Source organism: Protopterus annectens, chromosome 6.part1 (assembly GCF_019279795.1).
Source record: "Protopterus annectens isolate FY-2018-M chromosome 6.part1, PAN1.0, whole genome shotgun sequence".
Classification (NCBI taxonomy): Eukaryota; Metazoa; Chordata; order Ceratodontiformes; family Protopteridae; genus Protopterus; species Protopterus annectens.
In genome coordinates, this window is record NC_056738.1 from 440,726,878 (window position 1) to 440,749,077 (window position 22,200).

Consider the following 22,200-nt stretch of genomic DNA (forward strand, 5'->3'; position numbering starts at 1 on the left):
TAGGTTCATAGGTTTGTACTAGGCTATCGGCCCTAGGGCCTATACAAGCCTAGCCATAACAATTCCCTGGCTATTTCTTCCCACAATATTTACTTCCCTGGACTCCTGTCCAGCAGGGCAATTGACATGATTCCCGGGGTAAATTTTTTAACTCCCATCCAGTCGTTAAGGTTCTTTTTGAAGAGGGCCAAGGAGGCGCTCTGCTTGACATGTATGGGCAGTCTATTCCAGAGTATGGGGAGTCTCTGGGTCAGGAGCCTATCCCTCCAGCATGTTTTGTTCATTGTGATGACAAGGTTTATGTCCCTGGAGCATGTGGCTCTAATGGATTGGGATTTCTTTAAGTGTAGCATGTCCAACAGCTCTGGGTCTGTCAGCTCGTCTAGTCCTTTGCAGAACATTAAATATGGTTTAAGCTACTGTAATAGTGATCTGTTCATGCATTTATTGTTATGGTAAATGTATTCATATAACTGTACTATCTGCATCTTGCTATAGTCTACAGATTTTTATAAAGGCACAGAGGTGCACTCTTTCTAAAAGTGTATTAGTTCTGGTTTAAGCACTTGGGCTTCAGGCCAGTTATTTTACATTAAGAAGGTTCGTGGTCTGCACTCTTGTGGGAGGAGAGGCTGGACTCTGCCCTTCTGAGCTGGGAATTTCTGGTTAAAGGCTTATAGTGCCTGCATATTTGAACTGTTTCTTACTGAAATTGGTACACCTTGTTTGCTGTAGCATAGACTAGATCCAGGCCTGCTGAATCTAGCTTTGTTTGTATGCTTGTTTGCTTGTTATTTCCCTGAAATGCTAATTCCACCTAAAACGTGGCTTTTCAGCACTTCTGTGGATCCCTAGTGACATTTGCATTGCTTACTGTACTTATTTCCTTGTTTCACTTGAAAGAAAGTTACTGTTTGTCATTTTTGCATTTAAGTTACCTGTAACACATTGCATTTAAGTTACCTGGCACTTGCTCACTAAAGCAATTATATAAGTCAGCACTAAAAAATTAAAAGCACTACACCCTCACAAACTCCCCTTGAGTACCTTGTTCCCCATTGGCCCTTTTTTCAATTATAAAGGAATTCCCAATACTATTCTAGCATGTCCAAAAGTCAGTTGTCAATCTCCTCTCCGGTCCAGCTGGTGAATCTGGGAATCTTGCGGCAATGTTACAACTGCCTCATGTACACAGACAACCCTCTCCTCCTCCCAACAAATTCCAACACAAGTGAGAGATGCAACCATACAGCCAAACTGGAGGCTAAGCTCTCTCAACTCAGTACTGGCGAAACCTGTCAGGAGGAGAAGGAAACCACACTCACTACAATTCCAGTCTCACATAAACCTACCACGACAGCAAACCAAACACATAAACACACAAACACACAAAAACATACTCGGAGGCTCTAAATAAAAATCTGCCTAAGCAGCAGAGACCTCCAAAGGAGACACCCAAGCAACCGCTACCCCAAAACAAAACACGTGCAACACATAGCTCACAAAGCCAGTGTGCCGAACAGTCACAGCCCTTAAGGTTAAACAACACACCTGATACACTTGTAATAGGTGACTCTATCGTCAGGCACACTGACGTCCCGCTCACCAGGCTGAACAAGGAGAAGGTCACGGAGAGCTGCCTGTCGGGCACTAGGATCTGCCACATAACACAAGCACTCAGGTCACTCCAAGGCAAGTACAAATATGACTCAGTCATTGTCCATGCTGGTGTGAATGACCTGAGACATACCTCCCTGAACTACATGAAAAGAGACATAGAGGAGCTCTCTGAGCATGTGGCCCAGGCCGGTATGACCCTGACCTTGAGTAGCATCTTACCCTCACCAAGAATGATGCCACAATATGAAGACAAGATGATCAATTTCAACAACTGGCTTAAGTATTGGTGTCATTCAAAGGGGATCCAATGCCTGTCAGCCTGGGATGACATGCTTGACAAGCCACGATGCTTCACTAGGGACGGCTTGCACCTGTCACCCCTGGGCTTTCGGATATTGGCAAAGGCTCTTGCTACCCCCATAGTGCCTTTTTTAGGCGAGGCTCAAAAGCAAACCCACCTCCATAGGTATCACAAGGGATAAGAAACTAAGAGTAATGCTACTCAACGCCAGAAGTCTAAACCTCAAGATGCATGCACTCGAAACTCTCTTTAGCATGGAGAACATCGATATCAGTGCAGTAACAGAAACCTGGTTCAAGGCTCCCGAGAGCACCCCAGCACTACCAGGTTATACCTCATACCATGCTTTTCGGCCCCAAAACTTGGACTGAACCAGAAAAGGAGGGGGAGTATCAATATTCATCAAAGATACCCACACCTCCAGGTTGGTGGCACAGCACGAAGCATCAGAGACTATCCATGTGCAACTAACAGTGGGTAAAACTGCCTTCCAGTTTATAGCCTGCTACAGACCACCCTCCCAAACCCAGGAACCCCACTCAGCCTTCATGAGAACACTGAAAAATATGAAGGTCTCTCCAAACACCATTATATTGGGCGACTTCAACTACCCAAACATAGACTGGGAGCATTACTCTAGCTCCAACACCCTAGCTCAAAGGTTCCTAGAATTTATAAACTCAAATGCTATGGAACAACTTGTTACCACTCCCACAAGAGGGGAAAACATACTGGACCTGATCATCACCAACATGGGGACTCTATGCTCCAGACCAGAAGTGTATCCCTCACTGGTAAGATCAGACGATAAACTAATCTCACTGGATATTCACATCCCGACCCCACCCCCTGCCCAGAAAACCACAGTGAAAAACTTCTCTAAAGCAAATTTCACACTCCTCAAAACCGAGGTAGAATCCTTCAAAGCCCCCAGGCCTGTGGAAAATACGGCCCAGACCGCAGAATCCTTTATAAACACATTCTATGAACACCTTCAGGAATGCATGGCTCATGCAATCCCAAATAAAACCAAGACCCAATCCTCCAAAGGCAGACATCCTGTCTGGTGGACCCCAGCCATAAACAAACTATACAATAGAAGGAAGAAGCTACTACATGATAGAGCAAAATCCCAAAAAGGGAAGGCATCTCTGATCAGTATTAGCAAAAAACTACGGGCACTCATAAAATCGTCTAAGGCCAGCTTCGAGAGAAAATTGCACAGGACACTAAGGATAATCACAAGGCTTTCTTTAGTTATGTTAGGAACCTGGGTGGGAATTCCCAGATATGCTCAGAATTAGTCCAAAATGACAAAAAATACACCGAACCCACAGACATTGCAAACATCCTAGCTGACAGGTTCAGCGCAAACTCCCCCCCCACCAAAAGGGCAAATATCTATCCCAGCAGAGTGCTGCCCCCCTGACATCTCAGATACTCAGGTAAGAGCTGCCCTCTCCAAAGCAAAAAACACAGCATCAATGGGACCAGGCAGTGTCCCGGGCTGCATCCTACATGAACTCCAAGAAGAGCTAAACCCAAACATAAAACTACTGTTCAATCTCAGCCTTACCACAGGATATGTACCCAAAGAGTGGCGTACAGCAACAGTGGTCCCTCTCCACAAAGGTGGTGCCTCAATGGATCCTGGAAACTATCGCCCCATAAGCCTGACTAGGTTGGTCTGCAAAGCTATGGAAAGGATCATCATGGACCTGATAAAAAAAGATATTGGGGACCTACAGATACTGGATCCTACCCAGTTCAGCTTTGTTAAGGGCAGATCCTACCTCTTAAACCTGGTCGATTTCTCTGAAACAGTCACCAAGGCCATTGACGAAGGGAAGGTGGTCCACACAGCCTACCTGGACCTCGCAAAAGCCTTCAATACAATACCCCACTCGGGCATTATAGATAAGCTCACCGGCTTAAATATAAACCTCTATGTCACTAGATGGGTTGCAAACTGGCTCAAGGACAGAACCCACATGGTTAGAATTGCTGGAGCCATGTCAGACTCCAAACCAGTTACAAGTGGCATCCCACAAAGCTCAGTCCTGGGACCTCTCCTGTTCGGTATATATTTCTCAGAGGTACAGGCCAACACGGAAGGACTGTGGCTGACCAAGTTCACAGATGACTGCAAACTGGGCGCTATAATCGACTCTCCAGCCGACACAAGCATCCTCCAAAAGGGCCTCATAGAAACAGACAACTGGTGCCAGAGCCATGGCCTCAAGCTAAACGCCAAAAAGTGTATAGTCATCCCCTTTGGCAAAAACAAAGTGCCCACAAATTACCACATAGGTGGTAATCCATTAAGTACAGAAGAAGTAATTAGGGACCTGGGGACCCAAGTTGATAGCAATCTCTCATTTGACAACCACGTGGCCAAAGTGGTTAGAAAAACATTTTATATAGCCCACCTAATCATGAAGGGATTCACATCTAGATCAGGGGAGGTCATCGTGCCTCTTTACTCATCCCTCATCAGGCCCATAATTGAGTACAATGCCCTTTTGGGATGTACCTTACCAGACACCTGCAGCAACTGGAAAGACCCCAAAAGTACCTCACCAAGAGGATCAAAGGGCTCAAACAGATATCATATGCTGCCCGGTTAAAGAAACTCCAGCTCTACTCAGTGGCATACCACCTGCTCAGAGGCGATCTGTGCCTGACATATAAAGCCATGTCCAACCCGGAATTAATGGACATGCTGCACCTCAGAAAATCCAAATCCCATTGAGCTATGCGCTCGAGAGACTTGAACCTCAGCACTGAAATAAATAGGACATGCTGGAGGGACAGATTCATAACCCAGAGGCTCCCTTCACTCTGGAATAAAATCCCAGTCCAGGTTAGGCAGAGTCCCTCATTGACTCTCTTCAAGAGGAATCTTGATGAGTGGATGGGGGATCGTAGGTTTACCCCGGGTATCACTTCTGTGTCACTGTTAGACAGAGGCACAGTATACTAACCTCGAAAAAGAGCATAGCAAAATTAATTTAAAATGGGTGGCGAAAGCCAAACACACTCTGGCTATGCTTATAAATGCCCTAGGGCAGATAGCCTAGTATGAACCTATAAATATTACAGTAGTCTCACAAAAGCCGCAGTTATGGCACCAGGTCCAAACAAAAGGGGTGTGATTCATCTCTAATACATAATACAATCAATTTCATAATCTACCTGGATCTAACATACAAGAAGTTCATGGTTAAAAATCCAGCCAGCTAAAATGGAAGTCTTTGAGAACTGAAGAACCAGTAATGACGCCAACATTTTCTCAAAAGGTTCAAGTGTCAAACAAATATTGCACAAACACCAACTTCAGCAGACTGGTATTTCCTGAAAATTTCAAATTTAGCAAATTTATGATCATTAACAACATGAAGACATTTAAGATCAGCACCTTCATTTGACAATTTCAGTCAAGCATATTTGCAGAGTTATTTGAAAAATTTATAAATAGTTTATAAAAGTTGTACCACCGTTTTTAGAAACAGTATTTAAAGTTTGTGTACTGAGTGCACCCCTGTGTGATTTTTATGAATAATTTTCTAATTTAGTCAATGTGTATATTACCTGTGCACTGCATACAACTGAATCAAAAAACTTTGTAGGTTCCTGTACTAAGGAACCAATAGAAATGTTGCTCAGTTCACGGTGGTGCACCATCTTAGAGCTGCACAAGCAATACCCTGTGTTAAAAAACTCCTTTCAGTATGATAAACATGTTGGGGAATGTAAAAAACCTTCCAAAACAAATGTGTCTGCAGATACAGGAAGGTCATCATGACTGAACACATTATTTCATTATTGTGGTTGCTGTGTGGACTTCCTATTGAGATATATTTCAGAGCTCTGTGAAAAGCAGAGTTTTTTTATAGTTTAAATCAATTTTTTAATAAAATACCTGTTTTATATAGTGTAAAACACATATGAAAACTGGCTATTTCAAAAACATCACTTTAATTATATTATGTTTTAATTATTTCATTTTGTTGGCAGTGTTTTCTCAGGTGAACAAAGTCTTTTTACAATAGAACACATGGAAAAAAGTTTTATTAATATATGAATATCAAATAATCAGCAAAGTATGACAACATTTGTACAGCAGAATAAAAGGTAATGTAGCTCTTACAGTTACAGATAGATAGATAGATGAATATTTCCTACACACAGGAGACATACATACAGTACATACATAAATAGATAAAAATATGCGTTAGGTGTAATGTCAATGTTGCACATGTATATACATATGAGTAGAACAGAAAATCAGAGTATCACAGTAAAATAGCTGCGTTCATCAAAACATTAAGGATGTTACTGCAACATTTACAGTGGGGATACTTTTGCTTAGGCAAATACTACTACTACTATCTGCGAGAATGCAATAACAATTGAAGGTGGGAGAAGCAGATATTAATGGATTTACAAAATCTATGATAATAGCATGATAATGCATAACGAATATACTCTTGAAAACTTTTTGCTGTTGAAATAAATATCAGTTTTTGATAATTTTAAATGAAATGAGACTAAAATGTTAATACAAAGCTGCTGTTGTAAACAATCAGCTACTAGTTATTATAGATGCAAGATGGAACACATGCTTAGCTACAAACAGGAAAGCAAAACATTGTATGTTTTATGTTGCACAACTTATAAGTAATGGCACAGCATCTAGGTCCACAGAGGTCATTATCCCAATGTACTCTGCCTTTATCAGACCAGTCATAGAGTACAGTATTCAGTATGTACCTGACAAGGCATATGCAGTAATTAGAACAACCTCAGAGGTTCCTTACAAAAATAATACAAGGCCTAGCAAAAGTGCTTTATGCAGAGCCCCTTAAAGCCCTCTGTCTCTACTCAGTCTCCTGTAGATTGCTGAAGGGTTGTCTATGCCAGGCTTACAAGGTATCCACAAACCCCACACTTATGAATCTCCTGCATATTCTTAAGCCAAACATTACCAGAAATGCAAGGTCTAAGAAACTGAATTTTGTCTGTGACTTAAACAGGATATGCTGGAGAGACAGATATGTGTCAACAGAGACTCCCCTCCTATGGAACAGACTTCCCATCCATGTGAAGTTGACTTTGTCTATTACCCAGTTTAAGCGCAGCCTAGACCAGTGGATGGGGAATAAGAAATTTACACTGGGTCCGGCCCAAGTCCATTATGGACAGACATGACTTACAAATGCTTGGCCCTGAATGTCCTATTTGGATACAGGACATCATTATTCTTTCAGGAAAACTTGGATAGGATTAGAAAGGCCCCAGGGTCATTATCCTAGTAGCAATCTATGAATCTGCGAATAAGCATAGCCGTCTTATGACCTAAACTATACACAATGAGATACCTAGTCATTAGTACCATATTTCCATACAGGAATGTCAGAAATCTGTGACATGTGCTTTTTCCAATGCCAGGCAGATGTAAGCTTCATGTATCATGCTTTTTAGTTCCTCTTGCCACATATCTCTGTGACTTGACAGAATACATGTCAGAATGTATCACATTCAGCATTAATATTTTATCAGTTTGAGCTGCATTCATTAACAGGCATTACATATGTACAAATATTTCAGGCATGGGCAATAATGGTGTTCTATCATGCCAATAAAAACAGTCATCCCCATAGTAAGTGTCCCACTTGCTCTTAAAAATATCTAAACTCCATTTGCTCTTAAAAATATCTAAACTAACACTTGCTTTAATATAATTTGGTAGTCTGTTTCAGGCATCATCTGCTATTTCAGAGAACCAATCAGTACATATCTAATTCCTATATAATCTACACAAGTTAACTTATTTTACTCTACTCTTTGATAACCCCAAGCATTCCCAGAGGTAATTGTTTCTAAGTTCCCTGTATATCTGAATAAGGTATCCTCTTAAATATATATATATATATATATATATATATATATATATATATATATATATATAGCAATGTAGAAGTTCTCAGTGCAGCAGACGAAAATGTTTTTGTAGAATACACCAAATTCCTTATTCACAGATATCTAGTATTAGTTCAAGTAGATGACCTGCACATGATATCATAGAAAATACTTGAAAAAAATCCATTTAAAGAGACAGATGCATATTACATACTGATATAAAATAGTAATATGTTCATCAACATTTCAAAACCACCATTACTTCTAGCACTAGTATAATGTGTAATACTGAAATAAGTAATTTTATTCACTTATTTTCCAGTAACACTTTATCCTGTTTAGAGTTATGATTGTTTATCAGAATGAACTGCAAGCAATGCAGACACTGTGGATGACTTTTTAATCTACATGGCATACATGTTTAGACTGCAACTTTTCAGTATTTGGTATCATGTTTAGTTAATGGAGTTTCCATCTCTCTCTCTTTATCATTCTATATGTGTACACACACACACAGACACACACACAGACACGCACACACACACACACACACACACACACACACACACACACACACACACACACACACACACACACACACACACACACACACACACACACACACAATTCATCTTCAATTCTTATTTCATGTGACTTGGTAAATACCCTTGCAATTTCTATCACAATAATAGTTAAGCCTGTGTTAATTTTAGTGCATGATTTCTTTCACCTTGTGTTGATTTACAGACATCATTAATGTAGTTGAAGTAGGTAATTTGATTTCACCCATGTAGCCATCTACATTTGAAATGGTGAGACACAATCTTGCAGTGGAGTACCCCTCCTTCCAAAATTTTGAGGTGACAGTCCTCATAACATTTGCTACAGTGCTTTCTCCAGATAAATTTTATTGTTTGGATGGCTGTGTCCATTTGTACCTGTTGGAAACTATGAAGTGGGGTAATAACAGATAAACGAAAAGCAATTGTGAAGCCAGGAGCAATGTCAGGCTTAATTCTTTTTCTTTTCTTTTCTTTTCTCATGTCTATCTGTAGTGTGTTGTCCTCATGGCTATTAATGTGAGACTTGTTTTTTCTAAATGTGAAGGTGTCATGACACCAAATCTGGAGGCGTGCTGACACCGTTGCCACAAAATATTTGGACTGGTGCCAGTGGGGTTTAAGTCCTACCACTTGCAACTAAGAGTGAAGTAATAGCAAGAAATTGCACACAAGTCTGTTTCAGTAACTAATTTACAAAGTACAGCCTGGATCTAAAAGCATTGAGGGAATATGCACTGCTGTTCAGGGTATGGGCTTCCAACCTGCACAACCAGACTGTGGATTACACACAGGCCTGTTACATGCTGAGTATTTCACCTTTCTCTCTTTTTCTGTAAACCAAAGCCTTACAGTGCCGCTTTATCTAAGGTAACTGCCTTTCACACAAAGTATTATTTTCATGCAAATATGCATGCACACGTACACACACAATTCCTGGGAAGGCTGGCAGAATTCTGTAATTCCCCACAGTTCTAACCCTGACATAGTAGTACTGCTACCACTCTGGAGGTAGGCAGAGACTTCCACTAACTGATGCTCTTAAGTCAATCCAAATGTGAACTATACCAATTAATATTTTTTCGCTTGGCTTAAGCAGTCTCATTGGTGATGTGTGCCATATGTCTGGCTACTCAACAGTGTAAATAATGATTACCTTCTTGTCGGATAAACAACAATGCATAAATATACTTATAATAAATATATACCAACCACACCCAAACACAAGAGCTTAAAGGGATATAAGTGAACTTTACTTAAGTAATAAAGTAAATAGTGCAAGTAAAAAGTAAAATATATGCAGGTTGACACACATAAATTGAAGTAAAAAGGCAATAAAATAGGATGCATACAGAAAAAATATATATATTTTCCCTGGCTAGTGTTGTTGTGTCTTTCGGCTTATCCCGGTTAGGGGTCGCCACAGCGGAACTCCGGTCCGCTAATGTTTGGTAGTGGATTTTTACGTGCGGAGATACCAGCCCTGACACACGCCCATTCACGTATGCCTCCACACAGAAGACGCTCTAGCTGAGAATCTAATGGGACAATGTCTTGCTGTGAGGCGACAACGCTACCACAGCACTACTACCGCGGATCGTGTACTACAGCAATACCAATCTTAGATAAATAACTAGAACTGACAGATGGTCCACACAAACAAGTTGGTATCAACATCTTTCCTCTTTCTTTTTATAATGTCTGCTTTCCCTGAATTCTGAACTCCTTGATGTTTAGAGATAAGTCATTGTATCAGTTACACCCCACTGTTTTTTCATCATTTTTATTACATTATCAAGAAGTGCCAACTCATCTGGAGACTGAACACATTTCACATACATTCCCTGTCCTTTCATTGTCAGAAAAATAAAGTCTCCCATTTCTAGCCATGAGAATAACATACTGTGGAATAAGAAAGAGAAAGGAAAAAGAAAAAATAATACATTCTGTTTAATTTTTCATGACATTACCCCTGACTTTACAATTCCTTTCCTTTTAGCCTGGCACTCTCCCTGGCTTCACATACTGCTATCCACTTAAGAACCTCAAGTGAGTCTTCTAGAAGCATCTCTCAAGAAATGAATCTTGAGACAAAGATGACATCTTTTGGCACATTATCCGATACCTTTTTCTAAATATTCCATCTGAATTACTTTGGGCACTACCACAGTGATATTAGTTATTAATGTTATAGGACTACAATGCTAAACTCCATCTAAGAAGCTTCCTATTCTGAATTCTTATTCAGTGTAGCCATTTTAAAGGGTTTTGGGCTGTAACCACAGTAAACTTTCTGCAATTTAAATAAGGTTGTAGTTTAGGATTAGCGTGGAGTCCCACAGAGTTCATTCCTGGGTCCTCTCCTGTTTGGTATCTACTTCTCTGAAGTCCAGGCCAACACAAAGGGTCTCTGGCTGACAAAGTTCACTGAGACCAATGACTGGTGTCAGAACCATGGCCTTAAGCTCAATGCCAAAAAATGTGTTATCACCCCCTTTGGGAAAAACTTGGTTCCCATGAATTATCACATCGATGGTAGTCCACTGAACACAGAAGGTGTTATAAGAGATCTGGGAACACAGGTTGACAGCAGCCTCTCTTTTGACCACCACATTGCTACTGTGGTCAGAAAGTCCTTCTATGTGGCACATCTCATTACTAAGGGTTTTACATCCAGGAAGACGGAGGTCATTGTCTCCCTCTACTCTTCCCTCATTAGGCCAATCATCGAGTACAATGCCCCATTTGGCATGTACCTAACTAGACACCTGCAACAACTGGAGCGGCCATAAAAGTACCTCACAAAGAGGATCTTAAGCCTTAAACACTTGTCCTATATGGACAAACTCAAAAATATCCAACTATTCTCTGTCTCATATCACTGACCTAGAGACAATCTCTGCTTGGCATACAAAGCCATGTCTGACCAGCTATGTTAGAAATGCTACATCTAAAGAAATCCCAATCCCTCTGCACCAGATGCTCCAGTGACCTCAACCTCATTACCACAATCAACAGAACATGCTGGAGAGACAGGTTCATAACCCAGAGACTGCCCTTGCTATGGAATAAACTTCCCATACATGTCAAACAGAGCACCTCACTGGACCTCTTTAAGAGAAACATTGATGAGTGGATGGAAAATCGAAAATTCACCCAGGGGATCACTCCAGTGGTTCTACTTGACAGAGGCACTGGGAACTAAGGTCGGGTGGCACAACATCAGGGTAATCCTATGGGCTAGGTTTGTAAAGGCTCCAGGGCCATTAACCTAGTACACACCTATGAACCTATGAACCTATAAAAAACTAGATTATACCCAAGCATTCTTTCTGTATGGATGCATAAGACTGCTCACTGGGTTGGAGTCTTCAGCTCAAGTACAAAATAGATTTACTCACAGTAATCAGGACTGGTTAATATAAAGGGTCCGCTAAGAGTCTGTTTCAGATTTTGAAATGCCTACTCATAGGATTGTGTTCAGGCAGCCTTATCTGGCCTATTGTACTATACTGGGCAACAAATATCCTAGAATATCCATACTTGATTCTTGGTAGAAGGGATTGGGCCAAGCATAAATAACCTTAACCTTAGCAGGGTCTGGCCTAATCTTTCCACCACCCAGTCTGTAACCCTATTAAGATACCTCTGACATGTTAATCTGAATACTGTTGTCTCCATAGTCAGATCTGCCCTTTACAGTTTGCCCAACAATTCCAACCATGTTGCACATGTTCTGCCCAGGAATGGTTGTAGATAGCAATTTCATCCATAGTAGCAAGGGCATCTTCTATTGCTCCTGCTAAGATGTGATCTAGCAGCCTTTGGAAGGCTGATAGGGCATTATTCATACCAAAGGTTAGTTTTATAAACTTACACAATACAAATGGGGTCGCAAAGTCTGATTTCTCTCTGGCTGCAGGTATCAAGTGTACCTGCCAATAACTCTTGGTCAGGTTCATAGTTAGGTACATAGCCCCACCCATCTGCTGTAGGGCTTCACCTGTCCTAGGTATTGGGAAAGCATCTGACTTTATGTAACTGTTCAGTTTCCTGTAGTACATACAGAACCAGGAACAGCCATCTTTCTTTGGCAGCAGCACCACTGGTGCTGGTGATACTCAGGGACTGTTGGACTCCTGGATTACTCCCAGTTCCAACATATCATTCAACTCCTCTTTCAGAGTTTGTCTAACTCTTTCAGGAACTTTGTAGGGAGATTGATTGGTCAAATCTATATGTGCTGCTCTACTAGTTGGGTACAATCTGGCTTACCAATAAACATATCTGGAAATTCCTGCAGTAATGTTCAAACATCCTGAACCCAACTAGGAGTTACTTGTGTGGAGAGGCACTCCATCTACCAAGGTGTCAGATTGGTTATCATTGTGGAGGTCTACCACCAGATCCACCTCTGGCTCCTCCTAAAACACACTGCAGATACTAAGTAACAGGGCCTCTTTGCCATGATAGGACTTCATCATGTTAATATGGGAGAGTCTGTGCTCTGACCTTCTGCCTGCAGTTCCGTCATATAGTTGTCAACACTCACTTTTCTTACAATAGTGAAAGGCTCCTCCCAGGCTGCCTGAAGCTTGTTGTGTTACACAGAATAAGAATTATCACCTCTTGCCCTACAGAAAACTCTCTGTCTCTTGCTGTCCTATAATTTCAGACCTTTTGCTGATATTTTGCCTGAGATAGCATCTCTTGAGCCCTATGAGCTCCCTAAACCTAGTCCTGAGGTTTAGGACATATTACATAGCAGACTCCTTGTTGGAATGATGTTCATCATCCTACTCATCGCAGCTTAAATGTAGTGGTCCCTTACCTGTGACCATACAGTAACTCAAAAGGTGACAAAACTATAGATTCCGGTGTACCTCCCTGCATGCAAGGAGTGTATGCTAGTCCCACTCCCACATAAACTGATCTGCAAATGCCTTCAACATGCTGTGCAGTGTAGAGCTAAACCTCTCCACCAGACCAGTTCTCTATTGATGGTAGAGGGTAGCTTTTAGGTGCTTTACCACAGAATACTTCCACAAAAATGCTAGCATTATCTCTGTAGGAAAACCTACTCTGCTGAAAATGTCTAGGAAAGCATTTGCTACCTTCTATGCTTCAATGGAAAACAGAGCCATAATTTCTTGGCACATAGTGACATAATCCACCACTACCAGAATGGATTTTTTACTTATGGGACTTGGGGGCACAATGAGGTCCCACAATATCCATAGCTACCCTCTAAAACAGTTCATCAGTAACAAGCAAAGGCATCAAAGCAACCTTGGCTTTATCTCCAGCTCTGCCAACCCTCTGAAACTGATCACAGGTTCTGCAATACCTTGTTACATTCTTTGTAGTCCTAGGCCAATGCAAATTATGCCTAAGCCATCTTTTATGGCTCTTTATGCCCATGTGGCCTGCAAAAGGAATATTGCAGGCTCTTTTCAGAAGTGCCAATCAGTAGGTCCTAGGTTCTACCATCTTCGTTATTACATCTCTGTACCTCTCTTTGGAGTCTATTCCCTGTACAATAATCCTTTGTCCCTGTATATGGGCTACCTCTGCTCTTAATTATCTGGAGAGTCCCTGCTACCTTCCTCAAGTTCTGTAAAGTAGGCCAAGACATCTTCACAATCACAGTCAAATGGACTTTATATCAAATGCTTGAATTTCCACTCTTGTGCAAATGTTGTAAACCTCTGAATTCTGTATTGTGGGCCATTTTATGGTAATATTAGATTTTCCCACTAGCACTTGTTCTGTATGTCAGTGTAATTACTTCAAAGTACTTGAAATAACAATGGAAATACAATTCAATAATCTGATGAAGCACATGGTGTGTCCTGTGCCTCTCCTAGCTTTAGATTTCATTTGCTGCCGTGGGAAATGGTAGAGCTTGCTGTGCTAGTTAAGTAGTCTCTTTTGTTTTTCTCCTTTTAGGGGTTATTTAGAAACAGTTTTTCATTTGACAACAGTTATACTGTACTACCCTTATAGTCTTCTATTGGTTAATTTTCTGGGTGATGATTCGAAGTTTTCTTTTCACTTTCTTGCCTCAAATATGAATGACAGGCAGGCTGCCTAGCATCCATTTTCAAAAAAGGGAATTTGTTTTCAATTAGCTTTTGTACATTTTACTTGTCTTTCTGGTATTTTGGATTAAGACTGCATTAACATGAGTAAGAGTTTCAAAATGTGCTCTAAGAGCATACACAAAAGCTTATCTGAAAACATCCAGTGTTGGCTTATAATTTATTGTCCAGCTGCTTGGTAAGAGAAGATTTATTTTGATTTATATTTTATTTTTTACTTCTGATTTTCAATGCTTGTTAGAAGAAAGAAATAGATTGTATACAGACAAAATCTAGCCATCCCAAGGAGCCTAGTAAGATACAAATTTACTTAAACCGTAAACAGGACACTCCACAGCTTATCTGAAAACATTCACTGTTGGTTTATCATTTATTGTGCAACTGCCTGAAGGAGAAGATTTATTTTGATTCATACTTTATTTTTTAATTCTGATTTTTTACTGTTATAATGAGGTGCAACTGTGACTGTTAGTGAGCATAAGCTGTTGTGTGCATATGCACATGACATAAAAGGCATCTAGTGTTTTAAACTGGTACAGTAGGTTTAAGTGACAACTTTATAAATTACTTCACCCTATGCATGGTTAGATCCATGTATTTGTCTAGATATCTATCTGCATATTGTCCATGTAATTTCCTATCTCAGTTTGATTGAAATCGTTAATTTTTTTAACACCTTTATTGAATTATAACTTGTGACATTGGCAAACTTACATTTATATTAAAGTAATCAAACAATATTAACGAGGTCACATTTATAAACATTATACATCACATACATTGTTCTCTACAATATAATCAAACCATTACATAAATTGTTCAGTTCCTGCCTTGTCTTCATCCTCATTCCGCCTCTAAAACATTGTTCTGCATGTATTGCTCCACAATTTCCATTTGTTTGTTCTATGTAATTTACTCCTACCCTTTTCTAAATATTTGACTTCCTACTCTGTTATCTCTGCTACAGTATTCACTACTTCAGGTATGGTTGGTTTAGACTTCGATGTGAATTTCTAGTAATTGTGTTTTGTCAGCCACCAGAATTAAACTTAACAATTCCTTAGTATGTCTAAACAATTCAGATTGTGTATTCCAGCTAAAAAAATAAATAAATAATTTCCATAGTTACACTTATTTGCTCAACCAGTAATCCTGACAGAGTACTCTCTAGGAAATTTTTAAAGTTTGCTAATTCAGTACACTGTGAGAGAAGGGAATATTTCAAGTCTGCCAAGTCATTGCACTCTGAGAACATATGCTCCCAGGTATCTCTTTCTTCCCCATTACACCTTCAGCATTTGCCATATACCTGAGGAAAAATTCATTGGACTCTGATAGGGTTATAAAAGTACTTATGCAAACCCTTCCAGTCAAAAATCCTAATTATGTAGATTTTGTTGCTTACTTGGCTTCAGCTTAAATATAAACCCCTATGTCACAAGATGGGTCGCAAACTGGCTCAAAGACAGAACCCACAGAGTGAGAGTTGCTGGAGCCATGTCAGACTCGAAACCGGTCACAAGTGGCATCCCACAGGGTTCTGTCCTGGGACCACTCTTGTTCGGTATATACTTTTCCGAGGTACAGGCAAACGTGGGAGGACTATGGCTCACCAAGTTCGCAGACGACTGCAAACTGGGCAACATAATCAACTCTCCAGCTGACACAAACAGCCTTCAAAAAGGTCTCACAGAGACAGATAACTGGTGCCAGCGCCATGGTTTAAAGCTAAATGCCAAAAAATGTATAGTAATACCCTTTGGCAAAAACAATGTGCCCACAAATTACCACATAGGCGGAAACCCATTAAGTACAGAGAAAGTTATTAGGGACCTGGGGACCCAAGTTAATAGCAATCTCTCCTTTGAAAACCACATTGCCAAAGTGGTTAGAAAGACCCTCTACATAGCCCACCTCATCACGAAGGGTTTCACATCTAGATCAAGAGAGGTAATCGTGCCCCTTTATTCATCCCTCATCAGGCCCATCACAGAATACAATGCCCCTTTTGGGATGTACCTTACCCGACACCTGCAGCTATTAGAAAGACCCCAAAAGTATCTCACCAAGAGGATCAAGGGTCTCAAACAGATGCCATATGCTGCTCGGTTAAAAAAAACTCCAGCTCTACTCAGTTGCATACCGCCTACTTCGAGGAGATCTATGCCTGACATACAAAGCTATGTCAAATCCAGAATTAATGGACATGCTCCACCTCAGTAAATCTAAATCCCTTAGAGCCACACGCTCGAGGGACTTAAACCTCAGCAGAGAAATAAATAGAACTTGCTGGGCGGACAGGTTCATAACCCAGAGGCTCCCTTCGCTCTGGAATAGAATTCCAGTTCATGTGAGGCAGAGCACCTCACTGAATCTCTTCAAGAAGAATCTCGATAAGTGGATGGGGGATTGTAGGTTTGTCCCAGGGATTACTCCCGTGTCACTATTAGACAGAGGCACAGTATACTCAAATCAAGGGGTGGCGTAAGCCATACAGAATCGGGCTAGGCTTATAATTGCCGCAGGGCAGATAGCCTAGTATGAACCTATGAACCTATATATATGTCCTCCCATTATTTCTTTGTGATTTGCTGATCTAATATCTCTTACCAATCTTTTCTGACCTCCTCTGATTGATTCCTATAGTTATCATGCAATATTTTATATGTCCTACTAATGATCCTTTTTTCACAGTAGCTTCTGTTTTAGATTCAACTAAAAACTCAGCCAGTGCAGGTCTTTCTTTTAAGATTCCCCTATCTCTTTCTCTTTGCCTGGTGAGGAAGGCACTCTCTAGCCTGCAGTCCAAATATCTCCTTGGCCTCTTCCCATTCTATTACCTTTCCCTCTCTAATTATTTGTTCCCAGTACCCTGGTCCCTTTTCCAGCTTCGTCCAGTAGTTTCCAACCCCCTCTTGCCTACTCTTTGTACCCTTAGTTGCAGTCATTGTTATTGGCAGAATCTCCTTTCTTCATCCCATGTTGGCTTAGTTCTTGGTGTACTTTCTGTAACTCTATGAATATAGAATTCTATACACTGTTCTTCTCTACTTAAGAATCTGCATCCAAAATCCCATGCTTTCCTTATGTCTTGAAATACTCCCCTGCTTTATCATTATTCCTTTCCACTTTTAATTGTAGCTTTCTGCTTGTGTTATGTAAGAGCCTTAACTGCTAACTCTAAAATAAATTGTTTTCATTTTTGAAACGTGTTGCTGATTTCAGTTTTTTTTCTTTAAAATTCTTTACTTGTGTATAGCTGAGGTTGGATTTTTTAAATGAGAATGCCTTTAACTATTTGCATATTGCACAGTATCTTGCCCGGTGTGCTAAATGCTGTGTATATACAAACATAACACCTGATAACATTGGAAACTTGTGTTCTTGATGTATAACAATGGATGATTTGCTTACTGTCATTAATAGTAAATCCAGACTTACTGAAGATAATTACATTTGTATGATTGATTTAGCTTGGAAAACTGTTGTTACATATATTAATGACTGGGCTGATAGCATAAATATTATTTGACAAAGTGCAAATACAGTCAACCAGAGATTACTTTTTACAACTCTGCCTATCTTTAGGTATTTCTGTCAATCAGGAAAATTCTTGCCTCCAGCCTATACAACAGATTTAGTTTATCTGTGAATGACTTGATACAAGGAAGTGTCTCGTAAGTCTACCTACTGAAAGTGCTCATACCATTAGAACAACTGTATAGCTGCTTTACCCATCATTACTAATTATCAAAGCTCATGAGAGCTTCTTTCATAATGGTTTTCCATGCTTGTTTTCACATGACAGTCCTTCAGTTGTACTCTCGGCACAGTAGTCCCAGTTGTCAGAACTTCTATCTGCTCTGATTCATTTACCTCCAACATGCAAAACCCACTTAACCTTACAGCTGTATTCAACATATGTTCATCTAGGCAGATCCTTTGTATTTGCACAGCAGCAGCAGTAGCAACCACGGACACCTCTTCTCTGGAGTTGAATATTTTTAAATGGAGGATGACCTAAGGAGTTTGTACCCCAAAAGTGGCCAATCTTTAATCAGTATCCTAGAGATGAGGGTGGTCCTCCTAGCACTGAAGGAGTTCCAGGACCTCCTTCTCCAGGGTGTGATTTTTATCTAAACAGACATGTCAATAATTTGGTATGTCCGTAAATAAGGAAGAAACAAATACTACACCCTTTACAGAGAGACTATGAGAGTTTTACAATGGACAATGTATTTGCATTACTTTCTAACTGCAATGTACATGCTGGGAAGAGTCAGCTACTTAATGGACAGGCCCAACAGGTCTATTCTGATGCTTCACATTTTCCCTCAGTCCTTCACTAGCTCAGCAAATCTTCAATCTCTGGGGCTGGCCTTTCTGCAACCTATTAGTTTCCCTTCCAGCATCAAATGCTGCAGCTGCTTTGTCCTGATACCCTCAGAGTGGCAGTCACTGTCAGATGCTGTAGTCTGACAGTGGTTTTCAAGTTTTCTATATGTCTTTTTACCAGTTACCCTCATTTTGAAATTCTTTCAGAAAGCAAAGCATCTTTATGCAAATCAGCTGTGATTCTCATTCATTTTCTGTGACCGAGGCAAGTGTGGTTCCCCCCATGGCACCTATCAAAAAGAGTAGGAAAGTTCCCTTATGCCTTGGCCAAATTTCTGTTAGTAGTAAAAATACCACTTTGGGTTGCTCCAGAAAAGAGGGAGCCTAGTGGGACTAATCTGATTAAGAAATGAAAATAAATTAAAATAAAATAAAATAAAAATCAGTCAGTGGCATCTTCTACCACCTTTCTCAGATAGGCTTCTGTGAAGGAAATTTGTGCCATATCAACATGGCCTATGTTACATACCTTTAATAAGCATTATCCAGATCTAGAGCTTTGCTTCAAAAAGTTATCCTGGGATGATGCCACCAAAGAAAAGTAACTTGGGATTCTGTCCCAATAGTTGGATCAGAAAGATGGATGAAATCGGATACAGAAGTTATGTACTTATCATAATGCTGAATCATTTTCATCCTTGTCCATCCAGTTCAACATCCTTCCCTCCTTTCCCCTTCCAAATGTTCACCATTTTTCATAGTTCAACTGGAGTTATACCTCATTTGAACCTTCTACTGTTGCTTTTTATTAATGCTTATAACACCATGTAGTGTAGTAGATCATTTATTTGTAGTTGATAAAATTGAGCTAAAGTTAGGAGGAGCTTGGGACATTAGAAGAGGTAAGAAATGAAAGGAACTCGAGGCTATGAGCATGACAGATGGCCAGATCAGATCCAACAAGTGGCTGCAGTCTCAATAGTCATATTGGATAGACTAGGGTGAAAAGGATCCAGCAGTATGGTAAGTACATAACTTTTGTTTGTTTTATATTGGCTTTAGTATCTGAAAGAAAAGCTGTTTTTTTGGTTCCTGAGCCAGTGTTTTCATATATTTTGCATTTTTGTACCTGGCTATGTTTTATTTGTTGGAGCTACCTGTCTACATACATTTAGTTGAAATAATAATCTACAGGTAAGAAATTATCTTCTTTGAAATCAAAGATATCTGTGCTCATGTTTGCTGTTTGGGCAAAGATGCTGTTTACTACCAGAATAGCAATTAAGCATATCAGTTGACATTTCTTCTGGATTATTATCATATATTCTGCAAATAATGCAGCTGTGCACTACTTGTTCTATATGTATCAACATCTTGGCCAGTCCATTAAACCTTTTTTGCTTTGTTTGCATTTCAGCATTCCTATATGTGATTCATGTATCATCTCAAATATTTGTCTTCCCAGATAACTCGAAACTATTACTTTGTCAACTTTTAATATTAAGCTACAAAAGCACTTGATTGCTTCGTTGAAATAAATGATTTTCCGTCATCATTAATGTTTTTTTCTCAGCCAATCTCTCACTTTAAATTACTTCTGTAACAACATTTCTGAGTCAGTGTTAGTACATCTCTGGAATTATTTAACTTCTTACTCTGTCGTGGGCAACCACACCATTATGTATATAATCTCTAATTCTTCTTATAACAATTCCTCATGCTTCTCTGGAATATGTACTCAGCATATTTGTTATGTATAATTATTTGCATGATCTGTATCTCTGTTTTACATAATCTTTCTGTAAATTACATAATATTATTCTTGGAGGTGCCTTCTGCAAAGCTTTTCTGGATATGATTTTGCAAAGTTTGGGGTCTGTTTCTGTCTGTATTTCTTTGCATGAACGTACTCACGTAATTTTTCAAATAGGCACACCACTGTTAACTTTGACATTACTGTGACCACCTTTCAAGTAGTGTGTAATGCTCTGTATCGATCAATTTAATCACATTTTTGTTAAATACAAATGTGAATCTTGTCTTGCAATGCAGAAGTAACTGCACTATTCACCACTTCTGCTTTTCTTTATTCCTTTTTAGTTAACAAAAGTGACCATAATGTTCATCAGTTCTTTCATCCATAACAGTTTTTAGTTCATTTTACACTTTTCATTGTCTTCAGTTCACACACAGTTCTGTGTCTGAGATCTACTGGTATAGTATCAGGAATTATTTATAAATGACATTAATGTGGCAAACTTCCAGTTCATATAAATAAATCAGCACAGCTACTAAGGTTCTCATTAATCTGGCTGAACACTGCATTCAGCAGGTCTCTATGACTTTGTGACTGTACCTATTAATTCCTTTTTCACTTTATGAATTAATTTTACCATTCCTAATGTCTCACTAGCTAAATGTCATAAATTAACAACTGTCTTTCTTAAGTGTTGCAGTTTGAAACAAGATTCTTTACTTATATCTTTACATGTAAAAATCAGTAGCTTTTGACTCAATCATTTTGCTTGGTCTCCTGAGTAGGTTAACAGTGTGCATGTAGTTTTAAGTGTGACTTTAACCCTAATGTTTAAACATATCTTCAGACAAAAAAAAAACAGTTCTGTACCTCTATAATAAATTCTCAGTATTTATTTCCAAACATCTGCCTTACAGTCATTTTAGTGGCAGTGGCTATAATTCTTTTTTAGGCTTCAGTGTATCAACTTTTTTATTTTAACACTACCAATAAATAGCCCATGTGTCTGTTAAATATCATGCAAATCCTTTTGTATGCAAGTCTTTTCTTTTACACATCTTTGCAAAATGGTTCTTGCCCCCACAGTTTCTACAAACTTGATTCAATGCAAGACAGTGCCTTGCTTCTTCTCGTGCTTATAGCCACATATAGTATATGAGACTTTAATCTCAACTGCATTATATATCTGCCCATATCATGTTTTTGTCTTTTCCTGTTAATATCACAATGCAGTCTCACACAATTTCTCACATGTGCCTTTTCATCTGGCATGCAGTTTTTCTTATTCAGTTTCCTACATAAATTATTTGATTAGTTTATTTGATATTTCACTTGTTCTTTATGCCTTCATATATTTAATATGGTTGGTTCTGTTTTCATGAGAGCCTGCCCCTTGCTTCATCATTGCTTATATCACAAACTATTTTACCTCATTATTGATTCATGTACCTCACTGGATTCAGTCTTTGACACATTTGTTAAGCACAGTAATATTAGCATCTATGATAGGATATTGTGGTCTTGTAAAGAACAAAAAAAATGGCAACTTCCTTCTAAACTTACAGTAATGCCTGAGCTTCCCTTTACTTGCTGCTCTTTTGTCTT

General features: G+C 39.5%; 1 protein-coding gene across 2 annotated transcripts in view; it reads left to right on the plus strand.

Moving 5' to 3' along the window:
- SPEG (striated muscle enriched protein kinase) overlaps positions 1–22,200 on the plus strand; it is a 2,687,905-nt gene that overhangs the window by 1,277,578 nt on the left and 1,388,127 nt on the right. The window lies entirely within an intron of this gene.